This window comes from Pteropus alecto, unplaced genomic scaffold (assembly GCF_000325575.1).
Source record: "Pteropus alecto unplaced genomic scaffold, ASM32557v1 scaffold134, whole genome shotgun sequence".
NCBI lineage: Eukaryota > Metazoa > Chordata > Mammalia > Chiroptera > Pteropodidae > Pteropus > Pteropus alecto.
This window is the reverse complement of record NW_006436283.1, coordinates 3693044-3702912: the sequence shown is the minus strand read 5'-3', so window position 1 is coordinate 3702912 and position 9869 is coordinate 3693044.

The window sequence follows — 9869 nt, the reverse complement described above, 5'->3', positions numbered from 1 at the left end:
TCACAGAGGAGGGGCTTTGAGGGGGTTTGCGCCATGGCGGGAGAGGGCTGACTGACGGAGGGGCCAGCCACCTGCCACCAGCCACAGTCACGTGGGCAGCTGCGTCCAGCGTGTTTGGGGGTCCGCACAAATGAGCTCCAGCTCCTCGGCCAAGTGGAAACTCCTGTCGTCCGCCATGGGCTCAGAGATGCTGTCACTGCCGAATTGGTCCAGGTAGGCTTCTGAGGGACAAGCGACCAGACAGTTGTTCCGAGTGTCGAGAAATATTGTGGAAAAGCCAGGCTTTCTTGGGTCAAGTGGTCAGCCTTTTAGTATGTTAAGGAAGTGTTTTGCCCAGCTTGGTCCCCGGGCCTCGGTCCCAAGGAACGATGACAGCCTGGCACTCAGGGATATGCTGACCAGAGGAAGGTGTTTGCGACGTCCAGTGTCCCCAGGATGCAGGAGCGGGGCCCGATGGTCCGGCAGAGCTGGTGCCTACGAGAGCCAGGCAGGCAGGCTGCGCGTTAGGCTGAGCCCTCAGTGTCCAGCAAGGGGTGGGCCTGCAGCCAACCTCCCCCCGCCCCGCCACCCCGTGCAGTCACACAAGGCTCCAACGACATGCTGCTTTAAAAGTGCCCGATCTGTGAAAATGTCCCAGGCCAATTAAGCACACAGCATCGGAGAAGCCAAGTGGCTTGGAAAAACACACTCACGGCCCAACAATACGAGAGGGAGCCAGGGACACGCAGGACAGGGCCCCCGGCGGCAAGCCACACCCTTCTTCCCACAGTCGTCTCATGGAATTGTTAAAACAAGACCAAAAAAAAAAAAAGCGTCGAAGCTTTGAAATTAAACACTCCGAAAATGGGCGCACGCCCTCCGAGCCCGCGCTTTAAGGGCGGCTTGGGTTTAACATTCTGGGTTTTCTCAGCAGAAAACAAGGTCTCCAGTCGACGGGGCACAGAGACGAGTGGGACACGTTTTTAACACTTACAGAGCAGGTTCCCTTCCGTCTTAGAACAGCCTTCAAGATGCATTATTTATTTTCGTCTGGAGCGTGGTTCCAATTTGGGGAAGAAAAAAGCCTTTTCATCTCTTCCCATCCTTACTCTTTCCTCTTCCTCTGCCCCGAGGGAAGTTTGGGGGAAGAACGGGCTGCCATCAAAACGTGCCGACGTCCGGATAAACCCCTTTCCACCCCCCGCGTGACCCCAGTACCGGCCACCACGGTATTATGCAGACCCGGAGCAGGGGACATGGCGGTTTGACGGGAAGCAGGTGGGAGGCACACGGCAAGGGGCCTGTTTGTCACCTGCTGCCCCATGCCTCCCAGCTCCCCAAGCCAGGTCGCGAGGGGCGGGGGGGCAGCTCAGGGTCTCCGGTGCGCTCTGTCCGCACGCGACCTCGTGTACCCCAACCCCGCGCAGACACCGCCGGCTTCCTCGACGCCCAGGGCTGCATGCGTGTTCTCACTCATTCGCCCATCACGGACGCGGTTGCAGAGCCAGCCCGGCCGTCTGCTTAAGAAGCCGCTTCCCTTGAAACCCTGCAGTGCAGATCCGAGGCCCTGGCGGCTGAATCCGCCCTCTCCTCTCTCATCTCTGGCCCTCGACCTAGAATAAAGGAGATTTCCAGAACAACTTGACAGGTGGTCGTGGGAGGCAGGTCGGTCGAGGGCGGCCAGCCTCAGGACGGTCTGAACTCAGGGACCTCAGAGACCGCCCCGGCCATTGCGGGGGGCCCGAGTCAGGCCACAGTACATGGAGAAGTGATTCTCAAACTTCGGCCTCTGTGTTGCAACGCGGAGTAAACGTGTAGGGGACCAGGACCTGCGATGCCTCTGGAAGCGTTACTGCTGCCCTCGCCCCTTCCTGTCCTCGTTCCTTCAGAAATACCTGTGGGACCACTCTGCACTGGGCCCTGCTCCAATTTCTCAGGGTAGAACCATTAAAAAAAAAAAATCTTCCCCATCATGGAACCCAAGCTCCAGAGGGGCGAGCAGACGGTAGACAAAAAAATGTAAACTGATTCCACCTGAGCCATCAGCAAGGCGTGGCCACTGGGCGAGAAGTGTGTCCTGCCTGCCGGCGTCAAGCAAAGAAAGACAGGGTCTCTCTGGGGCTGGTGCCGCATCACGCCTCACCCCTTCCCCCTCACTCCAGTGGGTTGTACCTCATTCCGCCCGGGGTCACACGACTGTCCTGCATCATGACTCTGGGAATCCTCAGGTAGAGCCAGAATGTCAGTGTGACAATGGTTGACGTGTGACAGTCTCCAGGAGGCTCGCAGTAGCCCACGTTGAAAGGGACCCCTGATCGCCACCTTGTAACACCACCCCCGCTTGCTGGGCGCTCTGCAGAGAGAGCAGACGGTGTCTGTCTAGGGAACACGCGTCTGGGTTCACGGGTCCTCGGCCGCCCGGTCTCCCCTGTCCTCTGTCTGCCTTTCCAGCAGGTGGGAGAGAGATGGCTCGTACGGGAATGTGGAGGGTAAGCACTCTGCTCCCTCCCAACCACGACCGACGGATGATGGGTGGCAGGAACCTGGTCAGAAGGACAAACAGGTGTCGGGTCACTGTGCTCAGCTGTCCTGGGCACAGGTGCTGCAGGGTTACGCAGCTCCGCCTTTGCGCCCGAGCCTGACACCCACCGACGTCCCTGTGGCAGCCTGGAAAACGAGAACCTCTAGAGAGAGACAAAAACTGGACTTTAAATTATTTTATCTCGAGTCCTTCCTTCTCTCCCTCCCTCTCTCTCTCTGTCTCTCCCTCTCTCTCTCTCTCCCTCTCTCTCTCTCTCTCTCTCCCTCTCTCTCTCTCTCTCTCTCCCTCTCTCTCTCTCTCTCTCTCCCTCTCTCTCTCTCTCTCTCTCCCTCTCTCTCTCTCTCTCTCTCCCTCTCTCTCTCTCTCTCTCTCCCTCTCTCTCTCTCTCTCTCTCCCTCTCTCTCTCTCTCTCTCTCCCTCTCTCTCTCTCTCTCTCTCCCTCTCTCTCTCTCTCTCTCTCCCTCTCTCTCTCTCTCTCTCTCCCTCTCTCTCTCTCTCTCTCTCCCTCTCTCTCTCTCTCTCTCTCCCTCTCTCTCTCTCTCTCTCTCCCTCTCTCTCTCTCTCTCTCTCCCTCTCTCTCTCTCTCTCTCTCCCTCTCTCTCTCTCTCTCTCTCCCTCTCTCTCTCTCTCTCTCTCCCTCTCTCTCTCTCTCTCTCTCCCTCTCTCTCTCTCTCTCTCTCCCTCTCTCTCTCTCTCTCTCTCCCTCTCTCTCTCTCTCTCTCTCCCTCTCTCTCTCTCTCTCTCTCCCTCTCTCTCTCCCTCTCTCTTTCTCTCTCTTTTTTCTCTGTCTTCCCCCACCCCCATCTGTCAGTCTCTCCCTTTTTCTGTCTCTGTCTCTCTCTGCAGTATTAATGTCATAATAATATGGAAGAAGATATAACTCGTGTCCTTGTAGTGAACCCGGATGATCTCAAGACCTGCTCTTGGACACCCCTGGGGCACTAACACCTGCTGGCCGTGGTTCAGATTGGCGTTTACTGCTGCGTGACACTCCCGAGCTGAGGATGCGCCCCAGCGAACCTGGCTCACTCGTAAACCTTGACAAGTCGGCCGTGCTGGCATGTTGCTATTTTCTGATCGGGAGGTGGGTCCACATGGGAATTATTTTGCTCCAACCAGCTGGTGCCCATGGGTCCCTAAAGTCCACGGCCCTGGAGGAAGGGTCCAGACCGCCATCATCCTCTGTCCCGTCACGGGCCACTGGAAGCCAGTCGACAAATGCATGCCAGCTACAGATTCATGGTCCTTTGGGAGAGGGGGTGCAGTGTAGTGTCGGGGCTCCGCTCCGCTCCAGGGTGGGCATTAGGGAGACTTCCTGCAGTAGGGCCCAGAGCACCCACACCCAGTGGTCTCACCACACGATCCCCAACCCCCAACGCTGCCTACCCAGGAAGCCTTTTAACCTCTTCGCCTGAAGCAAGGTGTGTACCGTTGGGTCCTCAGCCATGGCTTCTCTCTTGTGGAGTCAAAGCGGAAGGAGAGGGAAGATTAGCTGACAGATCGGCCTCTCCCAGGCACCTGCACTGCTGGGAGCTTCCTGAATGTTCTCTCCTCATCTTCAGATCAGCCCCAGGAGACAGGACTTGTTTGTAGTTTGTGAAGGAGGAAATGCAGACTCTCAGGGAGGGTAGTTAACTGGGTTGAGGTCACCTGGCTAGGCTAGGACCCAGGCGGGACCCCAAAGCCCACGCTCTTGCTTCTCACCAAATGCAGGTGAGAGCCTGGTGCAGCAGAAGCAACGCTGGCTGGGAAGTGGGGGCGGGGGGGGGGGTCCCGCGTGCCATATGGCCAAACTGCCTGCTACGCGACCCTCCAATGCCTCTCTCAGCTCTGCCGCCAGCCTTCAACCTTGGGGACTCGCCCTCCTGTTTCTCCTTCTATCCTAGGCTGTGCCCCCGAATTTAGTACTTGGCACATGCTCTTCTCTTTCTGCTACTTTCCTTGGAAAATGCCTCCCCCCTCCCCCACCCCACTCCCCTGCACCATTGTCTCTGCGAGAACCGCCCTCCCTCGGGACTTTGTCCTGTCCTCTCTCCCGCATCTCCAGCATCTGCTCAGCCCTGCGAGGCTCCCATGGGTGGATCACTCGCTCGAACGTTATGTGACACGCGACGTGGAGCGGGAAAGCTGACAAATGCTGTATTACACGATTCGGGGAACACGGGTTTGTTTCAAAACCGTGCCTCCTCCCTCCCTCCTTACATCAAAATTAATTCCAGCTGGACCACAGACAGGGCTGTGAAAAACGAAACCACTGAAGTACTAGAAGAAAACCTGGATGGATATTTTTAGGTTATTGAACTTGAGAAAGTTTTCTGAGTGTGGCGGGGAGGGACCCGAGTCAACAAATTTAGGAATACGAGAATGTCTGTATTTTTTGTGACCTCGTTCATTTCGAGCAGGCCGGAGGGGCCTCAACTCCGTGAGTTAGGGGGTGCGCCCCGTGAGTTAAACCGTACTGGTGGAGAAGATAAAATTCGAACTAAGCCTCAAATGATGCTTGGGGATTTTAAAGGTGAAACGCAGAGAAACAGCCCAGGAAAGAAGCACATATTTGGTTCGCTTGAGCTCGGAACTCTTTTTTGCTGTGTTTCCACGGTTTTATAACCACGTGGAGGAAAATCCCCTCCTTAGCAGTAAGGAAATCGCGGTTTCCCCACGTCAGGGGTGTTAGCGGCGTAAACGGTGCACGCTCACCTGAGTGCGTTCTCGCAGACGGCCATTCATCCGTGATCTTCTGTCTCTCTTTCTGTCTCTCTCCCTTCTCCCCTCTTCCTTCGGCAAAAAGGCGCGACCAGCTCGTAAGGCTTCTCTCCACGGGCAGGGAAGCAAGGGAACGCATGAGGATGGCGATCAGACTTTAACTGCTCTGCTGAGCAGTCTGACTCGAGGCTCTACACGTAAAATGCTTTTCTATTTTCTCCAACCAGTGCCTTCAGCCGCATGTGTGTCAAATTCTGCTTTCCGTCTCCTACTGACATTTCAGGCAGGTCCCACTGGGTTCTGATCACTCTCAGATATTAGAAATCCTTCTCCTTTTAAACCACTGCCTCATGTCTGGGTCAAAGCTCTCGGGTCCCAGAGATGGTGGTGCAGTTGCCCAGGAAGAAAGGACAACATATCTACTTGTCTAGCCGTCGCCAGCTGCTCTGGCCGGGTTCCCGCCCTCACGATGCTCCAGGCGGGCAGCAGACGTCAGCATGTAGGTTGCATACACAACGTACTCCAGAGGACCCGGCCGAGCTCCCCTGGGCCCACCTTCTTCATGCCCATCTGTGCTGAGTGCAGGAACGGGGAAGCCCACAGACTCTACAACTCCGCAAGGACCTGGCTGGGCGTGAGCTGCCTGTGGCCTCTCCTTGCAAACACCCCGCTTTCTGAGAGCTCCCCCCTCGGAGACCCCGCTCATTTGTTCTGCGTAGGAGGGAAAGGTCCCTCTCTTGGCTGAGGTGATGGGGAGAACACCTCTCCCTGCCTCTAGGAGAACAGCATCAGGATAGATTAAACACTCATAACCGAAGCAATTCCTATGCATTATTTCATTTACCCCGAAACATTCTGCTGTTACCTCCATCTTATGATGAAAAAGTTAAGATTCAGGGGGGCTCAGATTTCGACCACTGTGAGCCACATCTAGCCCACCACCTATTTTTCTATGGTCCAAAACTAAGAATGATTTTTACATTTTTAAATGGTCAAAAAAATAAAATAAAATTCAAAAGAGGACTGTTTTGTGACATGAGAGAACAATGAGAAATTTTAGTGTCCGTAAATAAAGTTTTATTGGCACAGCCGAGCTCATTTGTGGCCATTTTTGTTCTATAAAAGCGGAGGCAGCCAGTCTCAAAAGAGACTTTCCTGCCTGCGAGGCCTAAATTATTTACTATCCGGTTCTTTAAAGAAAAGGTTTGCTGAACCCCGTTTACGTTTCTCACTCTCTGGGGCAGCTGGAGAGTGGGTGCAGGGGGGCTCCATGTGCACCGTTCTGGGGCCAGCAGCCACTGGGACATGCTCTTCTCACGGCAGATGGAGAGAGAACAAGCAGAAGCAGGCGACACCTCTGAAAGCCTGGGCCGGGGCCAGGCTCACGGTCGCTTCCTCCCGCTTCCCACGTACTGTGCTCATTCTAAGAGGAGGGACTACAAGGTCACACGCCCAAGGGCAACGATTTCTACCTCTCACACGGGCAGTGAGTCGAGAATGGCAAGCAGAGATCTCATCGACCACAGTCGGGCACCCAGAATTTGCAGTCGGGGCTCTCTGTGCGCTTGTCCCTTCGCCACCCTGACTTTCGTCCTGGGCAAATGATCGTAGGTGCAATGAAGACAAAAGAATGGGAAACCATGGGCGGGGGAGGGGAATGCAGGAAGATTTTCCCATCATCCTCTGCCTACAAAGGCGAGCCCCGAGCACACCGGGCGCCATCCAGCTCATCGCCATCTCTAGTAACCGAAACCCCCGGCAAACTGCAAACAACATCACAATGCCTTCTGAAGACCCCGGGGAAGCTTCAGCAAGTGTTTATAAGAGCGCCATTCATCAGGAAGGCCATTGTCCGTAGCTGAATGAATACGGGCTGGATGTTGAAAACTTCCCAAGACCATCATTTCAATTACCCAGCAGGCATTCTCCGAGCGCGGGCTTCTTTCGGGGTCAGAATGTAAATAAGTCGTGCGTGCGTGTCTGGAAGCCCTTACAAATGCGAAGAAAGAGATGAGAGAAGAAAACTTCCCAATCCCCCTCCTCCTGTTTTTCGCGAAGGCGCAGACCCTCTGCAGGCGAAGCGGGAAGCCTCACGGTGTTTGTCTGCGGAGCGGCAAGGCGGGGAGCCGCCCGGGAGCCGATGATGAATAAATAAATGCCCGGCCATGACCGCAGTCCCACGGGCCTCCCGCCGGCCCCAGTCGATGCTCCATGTCATCATGGAATCGGACACTCGCCAGGAAGTCCACGGGAGGGAGAAAGAATTTATAAAACATGTACGCGCTCCTCGCTCTGCAGCTGCTGCTTTGAAAGGAAGATGCGAGAAGAAAAGAAACGTAGCGAATAATACAGTGGTGCTGACGGGCTGCAGAACGCGGCGAGATGGGGAGATTTGGGGTTTTTTTTGAGCTCTGCCGAAAATCAAAAGAGCTGCGGAACAGTGGCCACGGAGGGGCTTTGAATAACCACATGTCGGAAATATTGATGTCTTCTGGGTTCCAACCCCTACGATTCTTGTCTCTGTGAATGATGTTCCAGATAAAACCAAATTCCTCTGGGCGACTGACTGTCTTTACTTACATATGCAGAGGAATAAAGACTGCTGTTTTTATTTGAGAACTCGTTCGTACCGGGCACATAATGTTTCCGTGTAGCCTCACCTATGAGATGAGCGTTAACTCTGCCCACCCTGCACGGAAAGGGTCGGTGACCTGCCTACAGCAGCCCAGCTCATCGGTCAGTAACTAGCTTACCAAGTCACCTCCCTGAGAGCTGGTATTTCTGGTACAGACTCCCAGAACCAGGCAACCCCTGGGGAGGGCGGCACCCCTCAGTCCACTGAGGGTACACTAAGCTCTCTCTGCCCATCTCCAAGCTTGGACAGTTCCTCCCGACAGGGGACTGTCTCCCTCCATTCGCACCTGCAGGACCGTCTGGAACCCCTCGATCTACCACACTAGAATGACCCGGCGGGGAGGGGGGTGCTTCTAAACATCCTGATCCCAGGCCAAACCCCAGGCCCTTAAAATCAGGATTTCTGTGGGTGGTGCGTGGCATCAGGCTCTTTAAAACTCCAGATGATTCAAATGAGAACCGAGGCTCTGAGGACATTCCAGCAGGAGCTATCAGCTGCTGCCCACCCTCCCAACTCGGTTCCCTGCCCCCTCTTTGGGCCTCAGGGGGCTGCCCCTCTCAGCTCCTGAAACTTCCCTGTTCTGCAGAAGGGGCTGAGAGGGGGCGGCCCAGGACACCTCCCCTTCCAAAGCCCCCTCCCTGAGGGGGGCAGTCCCAGGAGAGGGCATCTTTAGAAAGTGTTTTGTTCCAAGACAGAAAGAACCCACAACTTGAGAGCAGCAAAGGAGAAGAAATCTATCATCCTCAGGAAATTGGTTCCTGCTGCCCCGCAGAGTGACAGTGATCACAGAGGCCCTGCACATGCCGGCTAAATAAATAGGTTTAATAGTAATGTGCCAGCAGCTGCTGGGACACTCGTAAGCGGGCTCTGGGGTTGTTGTATTTGTGCTCCCACAAGGGCACAAATCCGGTCATGTGAGGGCTCCCAGACTCCCCTGCCTGGCTCCTTTACAGGAAGCGGAATAGAGCAGACCTGCCTTCAGCCTCCAGACACTTTTTACCCTGGGGAAGATCTGAAGTCAGCTAGCTGTCCAGGCCCAGTCCCACCCTGGGCAGCAGGCTGGGGAGATAGCCTGAGAGGACGGGGCTGGCCACGATGGGAACTGGCCAGCTTTCCTGGGGGCCAGAACCCTAAGCAAGCTGACCAGAAGGCTGAGGGGTTGCAATGGCTGGTTCGGATGACCTTGAGGACAACGTTGATTTCCTAAGACCATGGGGGCAATCAGGGCATTGAAGGAAGGTGACCAGCGTCTGTGGAGTAACCTTAGGTAAGTCTGAGCCTCTAAAAAGTTAAGCACAATAATACCTAGTTCCTGGGGTTATGCTGCAGGTTAAGTGACATGTGTACAGGAAAGCCACCAGCACAGAGCCGGGCCCCGGCCAGCACATTTGCCTCCCTCCCTCCCTGCACGCCAGGGAGAGTCAGGACATGGGCCTTGGCTAGCCACTGGGGCCCATGTGTGCACCTTCCATGGTGGCAGCCACAAGCCCCATGTGACTGACCACTGAGCACTTGACTAGGGCTGGTGCAAACAGGATTGTCCCTAGATGTAAAGCACACACTGGATCTCAAAGACTCGGTAAAAAAAAAAAAAGTGAAACCTCCCATTTATAATGTGTATATAGTTACATACTGAAATGATAATATTTTTGACATATTGAGTTAAATAAAATGTTTTTGAAATTCATGTCATCTGTTTCTTTTAACTCTTTTAATGTGGCTCCCAGGAAACCCAAAATCACACACATGGCTTGCATTATATCTCTATCAGACACTCTAGACAGGATCAAAGGGATGAAAGGGAGTCCGGCTGGAAGCCACGTGCAGGTTCCCACAGGGCAACGTGAGGGCTGGCGGCGTCCCGTGAGCTCATGGAGTTGAGGCCTTTTCTCAGCTGCAAAATGCAGCAACTAGCTTACCAAGTCACCTCGCTGAGAGCTGGCACTTGTGGGCTGGCAATTGTGGCGTGGCTTCTAGGTGCTTTACATATTAATCTTCACTTGAGACAGA